At 35.5% G+C, this 22,884-nt stretch overlaps 1 pseudogene across 1 annotated transcript; it reads left to right on the plus strand.

The window, feature by feature from the left end:
• The first annotated feature begins 14,348 nt into the window (after window positions 1–14,348).
• Window positions 14,349–20,987, plus strand: LOC143599318 (strictosidine-O-beta-D-glucosidase-like; annotated as a pseudogene). The gene is made up of 14 exons (XR_013147277.1): window positions 14,349–14,489; window positions 15,396–15,465; window positions 15,588–15,646; window positions 15,726–15,801; window positions 16,033–16,198; window positions 17,084–17,324; window positions 17,832–17,950; window positions 18,494–18,711; window positions 19,213–19,244; window positions 19,528–19,630; window positions 19,733–19,841; window positions 20,375–20,620; window positions 20,712–20,774; window positions 20,841–20,987. The product of XR_013147277.1 is annotated as a strictosidine-O-beta-D-glucosidase-like (transcript).
• Window positions 20,988–22,884: the final 1,897 nt, after the last annotated feature.

Raw genomic sequence — 22,884 nt, forward strand, 5'->3', positions numbered from 1 at the left:
ATAGCTACCACTTGCACCAGTCGCTGCTGTTGTTGGCTTCCTCTTTGGACATTCCGTACTAAAATGCCCCTTTCCCCCACAATCTTAACACACAACCATTTTTCTCTTACAATCCGCTTCCACATGTCATGTTTTCTTACAAAAATTGCATGTAATGGTGTTATGTGGTAGAAGACATTTGCCAAAGTGTCTCCTACCAAAGGAGTTGAAAACCGGATGGTTGTACACAAACGCTCCTTCTCTTTTCCTCTCAACTTTCTTCACTTTTCCCCCAACCGTAGATCTCTCATCATCCTTCTTCCTTTCATCCCTATTCCTAATCATCTCATCCATTCAATACCCAGCCAACTCCATGGTTGATTCCGTGGTCGATGGCATATGTGAACGTATAAATCATTGGTCTCGATTGGTAGTCAGTAAATGTATCGTGTCACTTTATTAATTTCGGGAGTGACCAAGTAAGGGACAATCCAACAGCACTCAAGAAACTTTGTATTATATTCCTTGAGGTTCGTTCCAACAACCTTGTGATTCCATAGCTTGGTTTGTATCTGATCAATTTCATTGATTGGACAAAATTTCTTTAGTATCATTTCTTCAAATGTTTCCCATTCCTCCAGCGCTTCACCTTTGAAAATTTGGGAGGTATATTGAACTTTCTCCCTCTCAGTACACTTACTTATCAATACGATAGATTCCATCTCCTCCAACCATCAAAGGGTAACAATCGCCCCTTTGTCTCCATGAAATTCCTTAGGATTATATACTTTGAATACTTTGAAATCACAACCTTCTTGTATTTTGAGTTTCTTAGTTCTATCACGAAGGTCGTTCTCGGCAGTCGAGCCTTGATCGCTTACTTCTTTCTTCTTTTCCTCAGATTTCTTTTTTACTTTCTTTCTTTTCTGTTTCTTTCTTGGTTTCTTTTCGTGATTTTATAGTTTCACTCCAACTTTGACTATTTTGTTTGTTTGAATGAGAAGCAGTTCGACTAGGATCGTTTTTCAAGATTTCATAAATTGGGTGTACAACCTCTTTTTTCAAGTCGCGAATACCAAGCACATAATTTTTCGGTATTGCTTGTATATTTTCTTCCACGGTCTTTTCTTTATTATTCACTTGAACTTTCGGATTACTTTGAGCTTTTCCTTGTTCAGACATGTTGTTACATGAATAGGACAAAGTTTTAGAAGAAAAGTCACACTTTCTTATATTACATTTTTTTTGTTACATGAAGGAAAATACATCAGTCAACAACGATTCATTACAAACATATTATTCTTTAATCTTTAATCCACTTCTTAACGATATTTTTCATCTTATAACATTTCTTAACGATCTTCCTTCCTACTTTCTTTTTATCCACTTTCTAGTTCTGCAGCTCGTCCATCACCGAATTAGGCGGGTTATGATATCTCGTTGGTGCAGATGCAGCTGGGAAGAGATATGCGTTTTCCCGTGGATATAAGTTCAGATTTGCAAAACATGTATGCATTTCCTCATCGGGAATATTGTTTGTGTAAAATTCCTCGATAAGGTTTGCTTCCTCTCAGATTTCACTAGCTTGCTGGGAGATTGAAGGTCTCAGTCCAGTATATGGAGGAAAATAAGGATTTTCGTTTTCCTCATCTTCTTCCTCAGGATCCTCTTCCGATTCGTATGGATTATTAATTGGTGCTTGAAATGATATTTTTTCATAGGGCATGGTAACCATCGTCTTAGGTTTTCTACTTGGTCCTACCACAGTTTGTGAAGTTTGGTGTTAATAGTTCGACGGTGGCAGTCTAAAATACCATTTACTTTGGTCGGAGTGACACTCCATCCAATTTGATGAGTCTGAATCAGTTTCTTGCTTGATCTTACTTTGAACCTCTTGCTCCTCTAAAGGATGATAAAGAGGGATTTCAGATGGATAGTACTAAGGAATGTTATCGGTGGTGTCGTCAGAAACTTCTATCGGCATTTGCTGACTTCCCGAGAGGTACACGGTTTGACTCCCATATGGAAACGTCGGAATGGTTGGTTGATTTTGATTGAACAAGTTAGTACAATAAATATTACTACTCGCCGTATCTGCTGGTTTGCGAATGAGTGTTGGTTTGGTTTGAATGGCTACTCAGTGTCTATGACCAAGATAGTTAATATAAGACATCTGCACTTAGTTAGGTTTTGGGATAGGAAATTTACCAATCCTATCTTATCCCTACGAAATAATAATAATAATAATAATAATAATAATAATAATAATAATAATAATAATAATAATAACTTAAAGGTTAAAGCTTAGGTACTAATGTTTAAATACCTAATTCGCAGAAATCGATGGCTCTGATACCAACCTGTCACACCCCGTCTTAGGGCCTAGGCGTATGACCAATAGTTTGGCAGTTGATTTATAAATATATCAGAGTTTACGGGTTAATTTTAGCAAAGACTTTAGTTTGATTTAATATTAATTTATGTTGAAAATTTACTTGGGAATCAAATACCCAAGTATTATTTTATAAAATATTTGTTTCATATTACAAGGATTTAGTTTATAAAAAATGGAGCCATCTTGAACGCGGTTTTATCTTCATAAAGACTCCAATCCTTGCTATTCCTACTAATTCTTAATTACATGCAATTAGTTGGAAAAATACGTCAGCTATGTACCGGTGAACACGTATGACTCCAAAAGTATTTAAATAATAGTTACAATACAAATATAGTTTTATGTACACTCCGCAAGAAGTATTTCATTCTTAGGATTTGTACCACTACCCTACACACACAAAAGTGTTCCCCGAGCCACGTAGTCCTTATTGGAGAAATATTTATGATTGTTAGCCTGCGACCACGTTGACTTTGATTGTTTAGGATGAAAAGTTATGTATGGATCCAGACACATGGGTAATCGGTCTGAGTTGCTTTTATTTTCTACTTTGTATTATAGTTTTAGAGATCACGTAATCTTATGTAAACGTTGACTGACTCTTTAAGACAAACACCCGTTCGTCTTATCGAGCATTTATATATATGTTTTGACTAATTTGTAAAGGATAACGTATTCACCTGTACCATCGGTGCGTTTTAAACCTTTCTGTGATTGAGAATGATATTAACCTATACATAAATAGGTTTGTATAATTATTTGAATGATGTTTCTTGATTAAGCTATGATTGTTAAGCTTAACCTTGAAATCGTTTATAACTTTGATTGTGAATGAAAACATTTTGCTTTAAGTGACATTTGATATAGCATGCTTTGACTTAATAGGTTCTAACAATTTGGTGAGTTTCTCCATGTAAGTAAACGGGTACCTCGGTTGATTGGGATTTGTGCGAATTACTTTTCCTTAGGCAAGAAACTCACTACTAGTGATATCCCCCTTACAGTTTACTACAAGCCCGTCAAAATATATCATTGTTAACATTACTTCATTAAGAAGTAACGTTTATGAAAACTTGTTTGTGAATGTTTATAAAATACTTTTAAGGTTAAAGGCCATAGCCTCGATTGATTTCTAAGCTATAAGTTAAATAACTTATACGTAACTCCTGCCTCTACACGAACACTCGTATTAATAATACTAAGAAAAAGGTGATGACTTGTCGATAGGATCTTCATCTGCTCGCTTAACTTGTTCGGGACTTCGTTACTTGCACAAACTTCGAGAAAACGGAACGTCAGCTCGTCACAAAAATCGGGCACACCTTTCTAAGTTAACTATGTGAAAGTGGAGTGTGTTTTTGGGATGAGAAGGCCCCATACCCGTCACCCCCTTTTATAGGCGATTTTGGTGACCCATCGCGACACGCGATGGGCTTCCCTTTGCCTCGTCTCTTATCACGACGCTGCACTATACGCCGCCATGCCACGTTGTGACACGAGGCCTGTCATATCGTGCCACATGATGACACGTGGTTGGACACGTGTCCCGGTTGCTTAACGTAGTCATCGTGTTATGCGATGATCCTATGGATCTGTGCCATCATGTATCGCTACGCCACCCAGATATTGGTTTGTGTGCAAGGACATCGCGCTACGCGATGGGCTTATGCTTACCTCGTCGTGTATCGCGATGGATGAAGTTTTTAGAATTTTGAGTTTTTGTCCTAAACTTTAAGGAGTTGACATTTTTAGCTAAATCTTAATAGGGTAATTTTCACGGTGTTACATCCCCCCCACCTCTTGAATAATCTCGTCCTCGAGATTTACTGGAATAGATAGGGATACTTCTTCTTCATTTCTGACTCGAGCTCCCATGTATACTCGGGTCCTCGTCTTGAATCCCATTTGACTTTTACGAGCTTGAGTCGCTTGCGCTTGAGGAAATTGATCATGATGTCTTATATTTGAATCGGTTCTTCTAAAAAATTAAGCTTCTCGTTTACTTTAACATCTTTTAAAGGCATTGCAAGAGTTTCATCGGCTAAAAACTTGCGTAGGTTGGATACGTGTAACACGTCATGAATGCCTTTCATTGCTTTGGTAACTCTAGTCGGTAAGCAACAGGTCCAATTCTTTCAAGTATTTTGAATGGTCCCACGAATCGTGGACTCAATTTCCCTTTCTTACCGAATCGTACTACACCTTTCCAAGTTGATACGTTAAGTAACACTCTATCGCCTTCTATGAATTATAATGGTTTGCGACGGATGTCCGCATAGCTCGTTTGTCTATCTCTCGCCGCTTTTAATCGTTCACGGATTTGTATTATTTTATCAGTGGTTCTTTGGACAATTTTCAGGTCCTGATAATTGATTATCACCTGTCTCTGACCAACATACATGTGTTCTACACTGACGGCCATACAAAGCCTCAAATGGTGCCATTTGGATACTCGTACGATAACTATTGTTGTACGAGAATTCCATTAGAGCAAGATGAGTATTCCAACTTCCTCCTAAATCGATAACACAGGCACGAAGCATGTCTTCTAGTACGAACTTCTGAGCTTCTTTGATCTGACTAGCTAACTCAACTTTGAGTTCCAATCAAAGAGCTCGGACGCTCTTTGGCTTTTCATGTTCTTTCCTACTTAAGGCGTCAGCCACAACTTTGGCTTTTCCTTCATGATATACGATCTCATAGTCGTAGTCGTTGAGAGTTTCCATCCAACGCCTTTGTATCATGTTTAATTCCTTTTGATCGAATATATGCTTCAAACTTTTGTGATCAGTGTATATTGTAAACTTTACACCATATAGATAATGTCGCCATAGTTTCAACGCGAAAATTATAGCGCCTAATTCAATATCGTGTGTGGTGTAATTATTTTCATGAACTTTTAATTGTCTCGAAGCATAAGCAATAACTTTCTTTCCTTGCATTAAAACACATCCCATTCCCGTGTGCAAAGCAGCACAATATATGGTAAAGTTATCTATTCCTTCTATCGAGGCCAAGATAGGTGCATTGGTTAACATTTGTTTAAGTGTTTCCAATGTTTCTTCTTGTTTCGGTCCCCATTCAAATTTAAATGATTTTCTAGTGAGTCAGATTAATGAGACAGCTATTCTAGAGAAGTCTTGAATGAATCTTCGTTAATATCCGGGTAATCCTAGAAAGCTTCTGACTTGAGTCGGTGTTTTGGGTTTCTCCCATTTGGTAATGGCTTCTATTTTTGCTGGGTCCACTTGAATACCCTTTTCATTTATAACATGACCATGAAATTGAACTTCGCACTACCAAAATTCACATTTAGAGAATTTGGCATGCAACTTCTCGTTTCTTAGGGTTTCAAGTATGATTTTGAGATGTACTTACTCATAATGTCCGTAACGGGTTCTAAATGTTATATTAGGGATATCTTCTTCTTGCGCTTTCAACTAATTGTAACCCGATATAAGATCAATTTTGTAAAAACAACTTAATCCTTGGAGCTGATCAAACATATCATCGATTCTTGGTAGTGGATACTTGTTCTTGATTGTGACCTTATTTAGCTCTCGGTAATCTATACACATTCTCATTGATCAATCTTTCTTCTTTACAAACAAAATTGGAGCTCCCTATGGTGATGAACTCGGTCGTATGAATCCTTTTTCCAAAAGTTCATCTAACTGTTTCTTCAACTCTTTCATTTCCGTAAGTGCTAGTCTATAGGGAGACCTAGCTATCAGTGAAGTTCATGGTATAAGGTCGATTCTAAACTCTACTTCACTGTCTAGTGGGGCTCCTGGTAATTCATCAGGAAACACATCTTGGAATTCAGACACAACTAGTACTTCTTCTATTTTCTTGGGTTCAGGTTCTTTTGGTTACATAGGCCATGAATGCAAGGTATCCTTTACCTAAGCAATGACTTGCTTTTATCCTAGAAATTATTCCTACCTTTCCCCCTTCTTTATCACCGGTTATTCGAATGGTTTTGTTTTTAGAGGTTCGGATATCAATGGCTTTATCGTTACATAAGATATGAGCTTAATTAGATGATAACCAATCCATATCTAGAACTACATCAAACCTGCTAATGTCATAGGTAACAGTCGTACATGTATGAGTGATCGGCTAAAGAAATTGTGGCGTTATTTAAAGCCTCGATTATTCTACTAACATTTCCATCAACAGTTTCGACTTCATAATGTTTATCTTGTTTAACTAAGGGTTCATTTAATAGACTACAAATTTATAATCTATAAAACTTTGGTTCGCACCTAACTCAAATAAAACCCAAGCATAAACATTATTAATAGGAATGTATCAGCGATCACGTCTGATATGTCTGCGGCCTTCTGAGTATCCAGCATGAAGACACGCGCGTTTCCTTTCTTGGTATCGGTCTTGGCACAGCTACCACTTGCACCAGTCGCTGCTGTTGTTGGCTTCCTCTTTGGACATTCCGTACTAAAATGCCCATTTCCCCCACAATCTTAACACACAACCATTTTTCTCTTACAATCCACTTCCACATGTCATGTTTTCTTACAAAAATTGCATGTAATGGTGTTAAGTGGTAGAAGACATTTGCCAAAGTGTCTCCTACCAAAGGAGTTGAAAACCGGATGGTTGTACACAAACGCTCCTTCTCTTTTCCTCTCAACTTTCTTCACTTTTCCCCCAACCGTAGATCTCTCATCATCCTTCTTCCTTTCCTCCCTATTCCTAATCATCTCATCCATTCAATACCCAGCCAACTCCATGGTTGATTCCGTGGTCGATGGCATATGTGAACGTATAAATCATTGGTCTCGATTGGTAGTCAGTAAATGTATCGTGTCACTTTATTAATTTCGGGAGTGACCAAGTAAGGGACAATCCAACAGTACTCAAGAAACTTTGTATTATATTCCTTGAGGTTCGTTCCAACAACCTTGTGATTCCATAGCTTGGTTTGTATCTGATCAATTTCATTGATTGGACAAAATTTCTTTAGTATCATTTCTTCAAATGTTTCCCCTTCCTCCAGCGCTTCACCTTTGAAAATTTGGGAGGTGTATTGAACTTTCTCCCTCACAGTACACTTACTTATCAATACGATAGATTCCATCTCCTCCAACCATCAAAGGGTAACAATCGCCCCCTTGTCTCCATGAAATTCCTTAGGATTATATACTTTGAATACTTTGAAATCACAACCTTCTTGTATTTTGAGTTTCTTAGTTCTATCACGAAGGTCGTTCTCGGCAGTCGAGCCTTGATCGCTTACTTTTTTCTTCTTTTCCTCAGATTTCTTTTTTACTTTCTTTCTTTTCTGTTTCTTTCTTGGTTTCTTTTCGTGATTTTTTAGTTTCACTCCTACTTTGACTATTTTGTTTGTTTGAATGAGAAGCAGTTCGACTAGGATCGTTTTTCAAGATTTCATAAATTGGGTGTACAACCTCTTTTTTCAAGTCGCGAATACCAAGCACATAATTTTTCGGTATTGCTTGTATATTTTCTTCCACGGTCTTTTCTTTATTATTCACTTGAACTTTCGGATTACTTTGAGCTTTTCCTTGTTCAGACATGTTGTTACATGAATAGGACAAGGTTTTAGAAGAAAAGTCACACTTTCTTATATTACATTATTTTTGTTACATGAAGGAAAATAAATCAGTCAACAACGATTCATTACAAACATATTATTCTTTAATCTTTAATCCACTTCTTAACGATATTTTTCATCTTATAACATTTCTTAACGATCTTCCTTCCTACTTTCTTTTTATCCACTTTCTAGTTCTGCAGCTCGTCCATCACCGAATTAGGCGGGTTATGATATCTCGTTGGTGCAGATGCAGCTGGGAAGAGATATGCGTTTTCCCGTGGATATAAGTTCAGATTTGCAACACATGTATGCATTTCCTCATCAAGAATATTGTTTGTGTAAAATTCCTCGATAAGGTTTGCTTCCTCTCAGATTTCACTAGCTTGCTGGGAGATTGAAGGTCTCAGTCCAGTATATGGAGGAAAATAAGGATTTTCGTTTTCCTCATCTTCTTCCTCAGGATCCTCTTCCGATTCGTATGGATTATTAATTGGTGCTTGAAATGATATTTTTTCATAGGGCATGGTAACCATCGTCTTAGGTTTTCTACTTGGTCCTACCACAGTTTGTGAAGTTTGGTGTTAATAGTTCGACGGTGGCAATCTAAAATACCATTTACTTTGGTCGGAGTGACACTCCATCCAATTTGATGAGTCTGAATCAGTTTCTTGCTTGATCTTACTTTGAACCTCTTGCTCCTCTAAAGGATGATAAAGAGGGATTTCAGATGGATAGTACTGAGGAATGTTATCGGTGGTGTCGTCAGAAACTTCTATCGGCATTTGCTGACTTCCCGGGAGGTACACGGTTTGACTCCCATATGGAAACGTCGGAATGGTTGGTTGATTTTGATTGAACAAGTTAGTACAATAAATATTACTACTCGCCGTATCTGCTGGTTTGCGAATGAGTGTTGGTTTGGTTTGAATGGCTACTCAGTGTCTATGACCAAGATAGTTAATATAAGACATCTGCACTTAGTTAGGTTTAGGGATAGGAAATTTACCAATCCTATCTTATCCCTACGAAATAATAATAATAATAATAATAATAATAATAATAATAATAACTTAAAGGTTAAAGCTTAGGTACTAATGTTTAAATACCTAATTCGCAGAAATCGATGGCTCTGATACCAACCTGTCACACCCCGTCTTAGGGCCTAGGCGTATGACCAATAGTTTGGCAGTTGATTTATAAATATATCAGAGTTTACGGGTTAATTTTAGCAAAGACTTTAGTTTGATTTAATATTAATTTATGTTGAAAATTTACTTGGGAATCAAATACCCAAGTATTATTTTATAAAATATTTGTTTCATATTACAAGGATTTAGTTTATAAAAAATGGAGCCATCTTGAACGCGGTTTTATCTTCATAAAGACTCCAATCCTTGCTATTCCTACTAATTCTTAATTACATGCAATTAGTTGGAAAAATACGTCAGCTATGTACCGGTGAACACGTATGACTCCAAAAGTATTTAAATAATAGTTACAATACAAATATAGTTTTATGTACACTCAGCAAGAAGTATTTCATTCTTAGGATTTGTACCACTACCCTACACACACAAAAGTGTTCCCCGAGCCACGTAGTCCTTATTGGAGAAATATTTATGATTGTTAGCCCGCGACCACGTAGACTTTGAATGTTTAGGATGAAAAGTTATGTATGGATCCAGACACATGGGTAATCGGTCTGAGTTGCTTTTATTTTCTACTTTGTATTATAGTTTTAGAGATCACGTAATCTTATGTAAACGTTGACTGACTCTTTAAGACAAACACCCGTTCGTCTTATCGAGTATATATATGTTTTGACTAATTTGTAAAGGATAACGTATTCACCTGTACCATCGGTGCGTTTTAAACCTTTCTGTGATTGAGAATGATATTAACCTATACATAAATAGGTTTGTATAATTATTTGAATGATGTTTCTTGATTAAGCTAGGATTGTTAAGCTTAACATTGAAATCGTTTATAACTTTGATTGTGAATGAAAACATTTTGCTTTAAGTGACATTTGATATAGCATGCTTTGACTTAATAGGTTCTAACACTTTGGTGAGTTTCTCCATGTAAGTAAACGGGTACCTCGGTTGATTGGGATTTGTGTGAATTACTTTTCATTAGGCAAGAAACTCACTACTAGTGATATCCCCCTTACAGTTTACTACAAGCCCGTCAAAATATATCATTGTTAACATTACTTCATTAAGAAGTAACGTTCATGAAAACTTGTTTGTGAATGTTTATAAAATACTTTTAAGGTTAAAGGCCATAGCCTCGATTGATTTCTAAGCTATAACTTAAATAACTTATACGTAACTCCTGCCTCTACAAGAACACTCGTATTAATAATACTAAGAAAAAGGTGATGACTTGTCGATAGGATCTTCATCTGCTCGCTTAACTTGTTCGGGACTTCGTTACTTGCACAAACTTCGAGAAAACGGAACGTCAGCTCGTCACAAAAATCGGGCACACCTTTCTAAGTTAACTATGTGAAAGTGGAGTGTGTTTTTGGGATGAGAAGGCCCCATACCCGTCACCCCCTTTTATAGGCGATTTTGGTGACCCATCGCGACACGCGATGGGCTTCCCTTTGCCTCATCGCTTATCACGACGCTGCACTATACGCCGCCATGCCACGTTGTGACACGTGGCCTGTCATATCGTGCCACATGATGACACGTGGTTGGACACGTGTCCCGGTTGCTTAACGTGGTCTCGTGTTATGCGATGATCCTATGGATCTGTGCCATCATGTATCGCTACGCCACCCAGATATTGATTTGTGTGCAAGTTCATCGCGCTACGCGATGGGCTTATGCTTACCTCGTCGTGTATCGCGATGGATGAAGTTTTTAGAATTTTGAGTTTTAGTCCTAAACTTTAAGAAGTTGACATTTTTAGCTAAATCTTAATAGGGGTAATTTAAGCGGTGTTACAGTGTAGGTTAATAGTATGGTCTGTGTAGGTTAATATGAATAATGTGTAGGTTATTATTATGATCGATATAGGTTAATTTTATGATCTGTGTAGATTAATATTAATAATGTGTAGGTAATTATTTTGATTGGTGTAGGTTATTAGGTTCCAATTAATACTAGTTAATTCTTTTCCGTATATAGCAATTTGAATGCTTACCATTTTACCCTTTTAATTAATTAAAAGAAAAAAATAAAAGGGAAAATTTTGATTGGTTGAGATGACTCCTCGCACTTCTCACAATAATCTAATTTCTCTCCTGAACTTAACCTTAGACACACACACACACATACTAGTTTGATCCTCCCGTGTTTGTAAGGCCCCGGTCCCGGTGCCCTACTTTGGCGTTGGATTTACTCATAAACACAGTTCTAAATATCAGAGTAATTAAAACTTCTCGCGGAATATAACAAGTCAACCATATATTACATAACCTTTCAAATCTTGTCTTAACATCATTCAAACTTGTCCTTCAAATAGAAACATAATTAAATATGGCAGCATAACACTCTTCTCAAGATGCCAGTATCTTCAGTCCAATGTCATGTGTATTCATTCAAGCGAGCTGCCTTAGTCTATTCACATGCGTGCATACTAAAAGTCAGCTCTGTTGAGTGAGTTCTAGTTAATCAAGTAACATAAATTACATTCACATACTTATGCGTATCCGAAGACATATATTACTTACTTAACTTGTTTATCTTTCTTTCGTACATACATAAGTATATACCTTCATTCTTATTTTCATTCCTTCTTGCTTTCATACTTTCATACTTTATCTTACTTTACATACATACTTATACGTTTCAAAGAGCCTTTCGCCCTATAACCTCGCATATATTTTTAGGGTATGCCACTCTCATTCACAGATATTATTAGGGTCTGTCACCCTCGTACCATACAACCATACATACTTTTCTTAGTATTTATATTTATATACTTTCATACGTACTATCAATCTTTTCTATAGCATTCATATATCATTCATACATTATTTATAAAACAATCACATATCATACATTTACCACTTAAGGTAAGTGTATTAACTAATCACATCGAGTATGCACACAACCCTGAAAACATAACAAGGAAATGGGACTAAAAACTCACCTGAGCTCGGTTCCTTTAAGAGTTAATGGTAACTCCTTTCCTTAGTTGGGGCCGGCTAACCGTATAACAATTAAACGTATGAATTAACTATCAATACTCATATCGTATTTCTAGTTTAATATAACCCTCAACGAAAGGGGGTCCAGAGGCAGCGCCCCTCAGCGGGGTCTAGGGGCAGCAGCCCCTAGCAGGGTCCAAGAGGCAAAGCTCCTTGCTGGGGTCGAGCTGACCTGGTTAAGCTTAAGTATTAAATTGATTCTGATTAAGCTTTATTCGCTATCTCATTCGTTATGACGAATGGTTCCATTCATTATAACGAATGGTTTGATCCGTGTCTTATCGAGACGAATGAATAACTAACAAATGAATAAGGCCATTCATGATTTCTTTGAGATGAATGACAGGTTCATTCGTTACAGGAGCACACAAGTGTATCTATAACGAACGGGTTGATTCGTTGTCTCATCATGACGAATGAATGGATAACCAATGAATAAGAGCGTTCGTGACTTCTATTGGACGAATGGGAGGCTCATTCGTTATAAAGGCACACGAATGTATCTTATTCACTATGGTGGTTCAACAAATGACCAACCATTCGCTTGCCATGACGAATAAGCAGCAGAAATTATCCAACATTGACCCCAGTTGTCAAAGTCAAAATCGTCAAGAACAGAAAATAGTCAACACACACCATATTTACAATTAGCCCTCAAATCACGATGAAACAACATCAAATTTGCATCAGTAGTCTCGTAATCACATCGCCTATGCACCCCAATCAACCAAACATCTAAACATCACGTTTTAATGGTGTATTTGATTTACTTATATAACCGGTTCTTTATACCATCGATTAACCTATCAGACGTTACGAATCTCAACGAGAATCATCACGTTTTAATTGTCTTTACCTATTGAATCTCAATCAGTCACAAGAAATTGATTTTAAGGGTTTCTTTTTGGTATGAATGAAGTGAACAAGCCGAGCATAAACGAGCTAGATTTTTGTTATAAAACGTACCTTTGATGAATCGGATTCACGAACACGATCTAGTCTTGATGTATGCCTTGTTCGTCACGATGCTCTAACACTCACGAGCTCGGGTCTTTTCCTTCGGATCTTGATCCGAGATAAAAGAGGGTGTTTGTGTGTGTTTTTGAGAGTGTATGGAGGCTAGAAGATAAAAATGAGGGTTTCAGGGTTTTAGGGAGGATTAAGGGGGTTATATACCCTTAAGCCCATGTACCTAAGTCCCATCACCATCCTTATTCCATCTTTAATTATATAAACTAAATAATAACACATAATTAAATAAACAAAATTTCTTTTATTTAATATTATCAAAAGTAGGACGTTACAGTGTTACATGAGTTTATTTAAGTTTTTGTTTTTAATCGGTTTGCTATTTTATGATGATTTATTTTATTTTTTAACATAGTTTTGTTTTAATTTAATACATATATATTAGTTTGTTAATATATATTTTAGTATTCGGGTTTTTTAATTGAGATGTGTAGGTTTTTTAGTTTTTTAACGAACAAACATAAACGAACACGAGCATATTGATTTTAAATGAACAAACATGAACACAAATATTTGTCTAATAAAAAAAGGGGGCGTTGATGTAGTTGACGATGGTGGGTAGTAGCGGAAGTTAACCGGTGATCGAGATGATAGACCAGCAACGAAGAACATGTAAAAGAGATAAATTTAATTAGAGTTTGATGATGAAAGTGTTTACCAATAGATGAGATCTTATAACCCATTTGAGAGCTATTAAGGTTTGATAAGACCCATAACCCGTGGAGATTATTTTTGACAATTAAGAAGTTATTTCACAAATAAATGAGATGTTATAACCCGCTTAAGGGTTATCCGGGTTTGATGAGACCCATGACCCGCGAAAATAATTGTTTGATTATGAAAGAGTTTCACAAATAAATAAGATGTAATAACCCATTTAAAGACTATCCGGGTTTGGTGAGACTTATATCCGTGAATTTAGGTCATATGCACTTAAAATCAAGTAATTGGTGACTCTCAAGAATGTGAGGAATAAAATGAGAACACAAAAATTTTTTATAATAGACAATTATATTAGTAAGATACAGTTGGTCCGTAGGTTAGATACGTAAGCATTTGGACACATGACATTGTTTTGATATGATTGGCTAATTAATAATGACATTTGGGTATTTTTTTTTCTTTTCAAAAATATTTATATATCCGAATATTGTGTGGACAATTAATTAAGTCATCTCTCTTTCGTGATAAAAGTGTCTACCCTGCAAATGGCGAGGATCTCTGACTTAACAACTAGAGATAGTAAAAATCAAATTTTTGGTTTCCATGATGACGATGATATTAAGAGTAAAGATTTCGACTCTGATTTTGTCTGGGGTGCTGCTACTTCTGCCTATCAGGTATATATATATATATATATATATATATATATATATATATATATATATATATATATATATATCTTACTTCATCATTATCATCAAATGCTGCTGCTGCTTAATTTTGTAGATCAGGGTTTTTGAGTTTTGATTATTGATCATACATCCTCTTTTCTTTGTTTTTTTATCAATCACTGAAAAATGTGGTTTTGAATGAATATGTTGTGTTGGATGTTGATCATGATTCATCTGTGTATCATAGGGCGAAAAAGGTTACACATGAGGGACACAAATCATCATATGATTTGTATTTGTATATTTTTTGACTGACAAAGAAATGACTAATGTGACCACGCCGTATAACCTTTTTTGCCTTATCATACGTTCCATATGACGTCATACGGGGTCGTATGGTATGTGAAAAGTGGTCAAGCAAGTCGATTTGATGGTCATACAGGTCGTATGATAGAGTGAAAAGGTCATATGGGGGCCGTATGTGGGACAATTCCATATGGCCCATATGATTTTTGATTAATAAATAAATGACTATTGTGACCACCGACAAAAGCCATACTGGCGTGGGACCTTTTTCGTCCTATCATATGACCCGTATAACTTTTTAACTGATAAAGAAATGGCTGATGTGACCATTAACGAAAGCCATACAGCCCATATAACATCATATGGGCCCGGATTATTTTTTTACTGAAAAAAGAATGACTGATGTGACCACTGCAAAACCCAACCTTTTTCATCCTATCAGACGGGCCATATGATATCATACGGCCCGTGTGACAGGGTAAAAAATGTCGTACAACCCGTATGATGTGACAAACAAGCTGGTGTACACTTTCAGGCTAGTATTCCAACAGCACCACCCTTTGAAAAATGTTTCACCCTCTTCTAACATGTATTATATTTGCACAGGTTGAAGGTGCTGCTTTAGAACGCGGTAAAGGCCCGAGCATTTGGGATGTTTTCTGCCTTACAAATCCAGGTTTATCTTCTTCACCATGAGCACATATACTGGATGAACATATATAATAATATAACTTTCACAAAAAAGGCCGCATATAATTTACCAAATTCATGAATATGTTTTCTTAAACTGTTCTGCAGCCCGCATTGTTAGTGGCGATAATGGAAACGTTGCTGTTAATGCTTACTATAAAACAAAGGTCAACGGTCACCCTTCATAACTCTTTTACGTGCTTTATCTTTAAGTTTACATTAATTCAACTTAATATCCATAAACAGGAAGATGTACAAACTATGAAGAAAATGGGCCTGAAAGCATACCGGTTCTCACTTTCATGGAGTAGAATATTACCAGGTGAAGTTATAATTTTAACTATATTTAAAAATTGTTAAAATCATATTATTTGTATTAGGGTTAATTTTTGTTTATCCCACTGCCCAATGGCCCGAGTTGGGTTAGTTTCTGATTTCTTATTTCCTGTATATCCAGTTGAATTATAATCACAAAATTCAGATACAATGTAGTTCATTATCTTTTACAAAAAATTAGTAAAAACTGATATACAATAATGTTTAAAACACGTAGGTGGAAAACTGAAATTGGGCATTAACCAAGAAGGAGTTGATTACTACAATAATCTAATCGACGAGCTTCTAGCCAATGACATCGAGCCATATGTCACTTTATGGCATTGGGACACTCCCAATGTCTTGGAAGGTGAATACATGGGATTCTTATCTGACAAAATCATGTAAGTTGTAGAAAAGTTATAATTTTTGTTTTTGTTTGATATGCTATCATCTTAAATTAAAGAGATAAGTTTTTTTTTTCCGTTCATGTGGTTTGACCATTTTAACAGTCCAAAGTTGGCCATTCAACTCTTTTTCTGGATTAATTTCATATACCCTCACAAACTTGAAAAGTTTCATATATACCTAAATCTAGTGATTTTTCACTTAATAACCATTATAACCCTTTCCATCTTATTTGGTTAAACGCTTTTCATTTCGATTTCGATCGACATCATCGATTATAAGCAAGCAAACTGGACCGTGTCTCTCATTATTTGTTCTCTCAATGGCAGATAACTGAACAATAAAATCTTTATGTTCGAAGACAATCGAACTTGAATGTATGTATGCTATCAAAGAAAGCAAGTTAAATATAATATTTGAGAAAACCGTTGTTTATAGGTAAAAATAAAAAAAATAAGTTAAATTTGGGTAAAAAGTTTAAGCTAAAAATTGAAGAACAGAAAACTGAAGTTAAAGATGGAAATATATGAAATTTTAAAGTTTCAGAAACATAAGGGTAAAATGGCATTTATTAATTGTTCTTAATAAATTGGGTATATTTGATATGTTTACTACTTTGTAAGAGCATCTATGATATTTTTTAGCTTTGCATGGGTCTATTTATATTTTCAGTTTTGTAAGGGTATATATGAAATCGTCCTTCAGTTTTTAACTCATTTTGTCCTTAACATTAACTCTTATCAGATTTTTTCTGTTGGTTTTCATGAAATGACCGAAATACCCCTATATATTATTGTTTTCACTAAACTATTTAAAATGGCTAAAACGCAGGGACGAATACCGAACTTAACTCTAATTTATATAGTGTTTGACACAAACAGATATGATTTTGTAAATTAAGCCGAGTTTTGCTTCTGGGAGTTTGGTGACCGGGTCAAACACTGGACCACGTTAAATGAACCGCATTCGTATGTTCAGAAAGGATACGCGTTGGGTACGCATGCACCAGGCAGGGGGGCTGTCGCTGAGCCCGGGAATCCTGCCACCGAGCCATATATTGTGGGGCACAATCTACTTCTTGCACATGCAAATGCTGTTAAGTTATACCGCCAAAGATTTCAAGTAATGTGTTATGTTTGTATCTAGGCTTGTAAATAAACCGAATGAGAACACATGGAGATTGTTCGTGTTCGTTTATTTATCTTTAATGAAAAAACGATCGAACACGAACAATTAAACGAATGGGGATTACGTGTTCATTCATTAACCAAATGAGTTCATGTTCGTTCGTTAATAATTTAAGCGAACAGTTCACGAACATAAACCAACGGACATAATCAAGTTAAAACCTGTTAAAGGTAATGTGAAGAACAATGGGCTGGGCCAAAAAAGTTTTAATGAATATATTAACGAACTTAAGCAAACGCAAACTAATGAACGAATTTAAATGAATGAACGTAAAGGAATGAGGCATATGTTTAGTTTGGTCGTTTATTATATAAACGAATTTGTCGCTGAACTGTTCACAAACTGTTTATTGAACATTCGGTTCGTTACAGGCTTATATATATATTATGGAAGTTGATTAGTCAAATGGAAACCGAAACGAAAACACGTTTGAAATTTCAGGCATGTCAAAGGGGTACAATTGAAATTACACTTATTACAAAGTTTTATGAGCCACTTAATTCAGAACTACAAGATGATATAGATGCAGCCCTTAGAGGCATAGACTTCATGCTTGGATGGTGAGTATAATTAAAGAAAACAAATACATATGAATTATAGAAGCTTTTTTTTAAATTTAGAACATTAGGTGTAACTTTAAAGTTTTGTTAACATTATAAAAAACCAACATACTTAATTTTTCATGAAAATGTCACTCGACATCTTTTTTGCATACAAAATTTCCTGCACATGTCAAAAAGGACTAAAGAGTCCTTCATACTATATTAAAGTATGTATACTTGTTTCAAATGTATGTACAATGTACTTGTGATAAATATTCAAAATAATAAATTATTATCCTTTAAATTCGTCAATGTAAGATTTTATAATCTGTATCTCTGAAAATTTGAATGTCGCTTTATCAAATTATAACAAATTTAAAAAATAACGGTATATTATTTTAAATAATTTTTTCACAAGTACTTGCATTCAATAAAACTGTAGGGACAAAAATATAGCAAAAATGGGTTGACAAAGTATGTTGGTTTTTTATGGTATTAACCCTTTCAAAAATGCATTTATGTTGTTTTTAAATTTAAACATATATAACCGATTATTTGTAGGTTCATGGAACCGTTGGTTTCTGGTAAATACCCGAAGACAATGATCGAGAACGTTACCGATGATCGTTTACCTAAATTTACAAACGAGCAAGCATAGTTATTGATCGGTTCATATGATTTTCTCGGGTTAAATTATTATGTCTCTCAGTATGCAACCACTTTACCACCAACAAATATTGTTTCAATGCTCACAGACAGCAAGGTTCTTGAGCAACCAGGTATTACAAAAAATTCTTGTGAATATATTAAATTGAGCAAATTACACTTTTTTTCTTTTGGTGTATAGCAAATTTCAGGTTTCGTGCTTAAACTAAAAAAATAACAAGAATCGTCCTTCATGTTCAAATTTGTTTACGCATTTGTCCTTTCCACTAACGGGTGTTAGTTTTTTTACTGTAAACTCCAGCCATGAGTGTTGCACGTGAGGGGCATTTTCGTCCTTTTACCAATTTACTTAGATAAAAAGTAATATAAGTTTTACTTAAAGAAGGGGTCAAAATACCAAATTGCCCTCATGTGCAGTGCACTAACTGAAGTAAACGGAAAACATTAATACCCGTCAGTGGAAAGAATGAAACATGCAAACAAATTTAAACATGAACTTTGCTATATACCTTCAGGACGAAAAGTGTAATTTATTGTATTAAATATATTTTAAGAAATAAGATTTACTTGCAAGAAAATATGAATATGATGCTAATTTTTGTGTTCTTTTGCAGACAATTTAAATGGGATACCTATTGGAATACAAGTAAGATTTGTTTAAATAATATAAGAGTTAATTACTCAGATGGTCCTTGTCGTATGTTCATTAAGGGTATTTTAGTCATTTACATGCACGTAACTGGAAAAGCAAATGTCCATCCATTTGTGTGTTACGTTTTAGAAATACTGGGGAGCATACATATGATTTTTTAAACTTAAGGAACCAACTTACAATATGGACATACCACACGGACCATCCGAGTAATTAACTTTCAATATAATGTGTAGCCTTGTGTAGATCTTATCGGTTATTTTCTCCGTGTATGTAGGCTGGTCTCGATTGGCTGTATTCATATCCACCTGGATTTTATAAACTGCTTGTGTATATAAAAATTACTTATGGAGATCCATTACTTTACATAACTGAAAATGGTAAAAGGAATCTGTTCTCTTGATATATTAATATTTTTGTATTTATTAGCTTTAACTTTTAAATACTAACAGGGTGTGTATTTTTTTTTTCTTATTTCATAGGATGGGTTGATAAAGCAGATAATACAAAGACAATTGAAGAAGCGCGTGTTGATAGTGAGCGGATTAATTATCATAATAAACATCTTCAAAATCTTCTATATGCAATCAGGCAAGTCAATCCGCGTATAATTTTAAAAGTTTTTCACATATGTAAACGCGCTAGGCAAATTCTACTTCGCCCTAGACAAGATAGCACTGGGCTCATAAGATTATAATAATTCTTTTCTTTTTCATATCCTAAACATACAGGTATAATAGTCATCTCATAGCACTTAACAAAAACACTTAAACTGACATCCACTTCCGAGACCAAACGTGCTATATCACCATACCACATGGACCATCCGTGTAACTAATTCAAAGTTATATAAATAATAATAGGCCTGTGAACCTAATCTAGCTTATCAAGCCTGTGCTTGACCTCGTTTATTAAATGAGGTATAACAGAGGCCCGGGCTCGTTTAAGCTTGGCTCAAATCCTCCCTTTTAACAAGTCGATCTCAAGGCTCGGGTAATCTACATTCTAATCTCCACCCAGACAACAAAAGGCAAAACAATGAGCTCGTTACAGGCAAAATGGATAATATTGGCTATTGCACAAACGTCTTCTAATACAAAATTTTAAAATTTTTATTTTTGTAGTGATGGTGTTAGAGTGAAGGGATACTTTGTTTGGTCAATGATGGATAATTTTGAATGGGACGAAGGTTATTCGGCTCGTTTCGGTATGATATATATAGATTTCAAAAGCGGGAAATATACAAGGTACCCAAAAAACTCAGCAATGTGGTACAAACACTTTCTGGGTTACGACGAGAAACCAAAGCCCGAAAAGAATAATAATCGTGTGGGTGACCGAACGTTAAAATCCTCAAAGAAAACAACAAAGTAAGGGATTCATTTTCAGCTTTACTACAATTTTTTTTCACTTGATGATGATATGATATGTTATTAATAATTTTTATTTTTAATTGTTAAGATTCGAGATGGAGCTCGAGAAAAACTGTTATTGCTTGGATCTGCTTTCGCTTCTCCTGCCAAGGTTTCATGTTTATTTATTTGGCATTTAGTGTAAGTTTATATTAATTAGCAATTGTGTTAATTGTAGGATTAATATGAAAATTAATTACAAAAATGGGGGGATAAAATTGAATGATTAAAAAGGAGGGGACTGCAGCTCACATTTCAGATTCTTGGAGGGGGGAAAGTGAAAGATGTAAAAGGTTTGTTGATTTATAGAGGGTGATGGATACTGTTTACAATAATATTATGATGTCTCTTCGAATAAGGATGCCCTTTTACACTTTGACGCATGTTACTGATTGATAATACTAAACTATACAACTCAACTGTATATTCTTTAATGTGTTTATCGTTTTAGGACTGGTGTTTGATAAAAGTACGACTAAGCCTAATGTACCAATCGACAAATGTACAAGTCCATAATCTAACAAATGTTTGATATTGATATAATAATGATAAAGGAATGACTAAGCCTAATGTACCAATCCCCGTGTCTGGAAGAATGTCAAGGACGAATTTCCGTTAGCAATGACGGAAAATCCTTCTTCAAATCTTCGACAGTAGCTAGCCAAGCCTAAGAAACTTCGAACTTCTGTAGCATAAGTGGGTCTAGGCCAATTTGTAATTGCTTTAATCTTGGCAGGGACCATCTTGATTCCTTCTACGGATACTATATGACCAAGGGATGAACATGGTTGAGCCGAAAGTTGCATTTTGAAAATTGGAATACAACTTTTTTTATCGCAACGTCCCAAGCACTTTATGCAAGTGTTCTTTGTGCTCTTCTTTACTTCTAGAATATACCAAGATATTATCATCGACGGAAACAATAACGAATTTATCCAAGAACTCATGAAATACTTAGTTCATCAAGTCCATGAAAACTGCAGGGGCATTGGTTAGACCAAAAGGCATACCAAAAACATATAATGACCATAACGAGTACGAAAAGAAGTTTTAAGAACATACTCATTCTTGATCTTTAGCTGATGATAAACTGAACTCAGATCAATTTTCGAGAAAAATTTAGCGCCCTTAAGTTGGTCGAAATAGTCATCTATACGAGGTAGAGGGTACCGATTTCGAATGGTAATCTTATTTAACTCTCGGTATTCAATAGATAAACGCATGCGCATGCTACTGTCCTTCTTCTTTACAAACAAGACCGGTGCAACCTACGGTGAAACACTTGGTCTTATGAATCCCAATTCTAGCAATTCTTGCAATTGCTCCTTTAGTTCCTTTAATTCTAACAAGCCTCCTGATCCCGAAGGAAGAGTAAGTATCGGAGCAGATACGAGTCATTTCTTCATTTCTTTAAAACTCTTTTCTCGCTCCTCATTCAAATAATACTTTACTCCTGTCCTCGACAACTGCGTAAGAGATGAGGCAATAACGGACAATCCTTCTTCAAATCTTCGACAGTAGCCAGCCAGGCCTAAGAAACTTCGAACTTATGTAGCATAAGTGGGTCAAAGCCAATTTGTAATTGCTTTAATCATGGCAGGGTCCATCTTGATTCCTTCTGCGGATACTATATGACCGAGGGATGAACTTGGATGAGCCGAAAGTTGCATTTTGAAAATTTTGCATACAACTTTTTTATCGCAATGTCCCAAGCACTTTATACAAGTGTTCTTTGTGCTCTTATTTACTTCTAGAATATACCAAGATATCATCGATGAAAACAATAACGAATTTATCCAAGAACTCTTGAAATACTTGGTTCATCAAGTCCATGAAAACTGAAGGAGCATTGGTTAGACCAAAAGGCATAACCAAAAACATATAATGACCATAACGAGTACGAAAAGAAGTTTTAGGAACATCCTCATTCTTGATCTTTAGCTGATGATAACCTGACCTCAGATCAATTTTCGAGAAAATTTAGCGCGCCCTGAAGTTGGTCGAAAAGTTTATCTATACGAGGTAGAGGGTACCGATTTGGAATGGTAATCTTATTTAACTCTCGGTAGTCAAAATATAAACGCATGCGCGTGCTATTGTCCATCTTCTTTAAAAAAACGACCGGTGCGCCCTATGGTGAAACACTTGGTCGTATGAATCCCAATTCTAGGAATTCTTGCAATTGCTCCTTTAGTTCCTTTAATTCTGACAAGCCTCCTAAT

Source organism: Bidens hawaiensis, unplaced genomic scaffold, assembly GCF_021521415.1.
Source record: "Bidens hawaiensis isolate Kalapana, Puna unplaced genomic scaffold, B.hawaiensis_p1.1 tig00051851_1, whole genome shotgun sequence".
NCBI lineage: Eukaryota > Viridiplantae > Streptophyta > Magnoliopsida > Asterales > Asteraceae > Bidens > Bidens hawaiensis.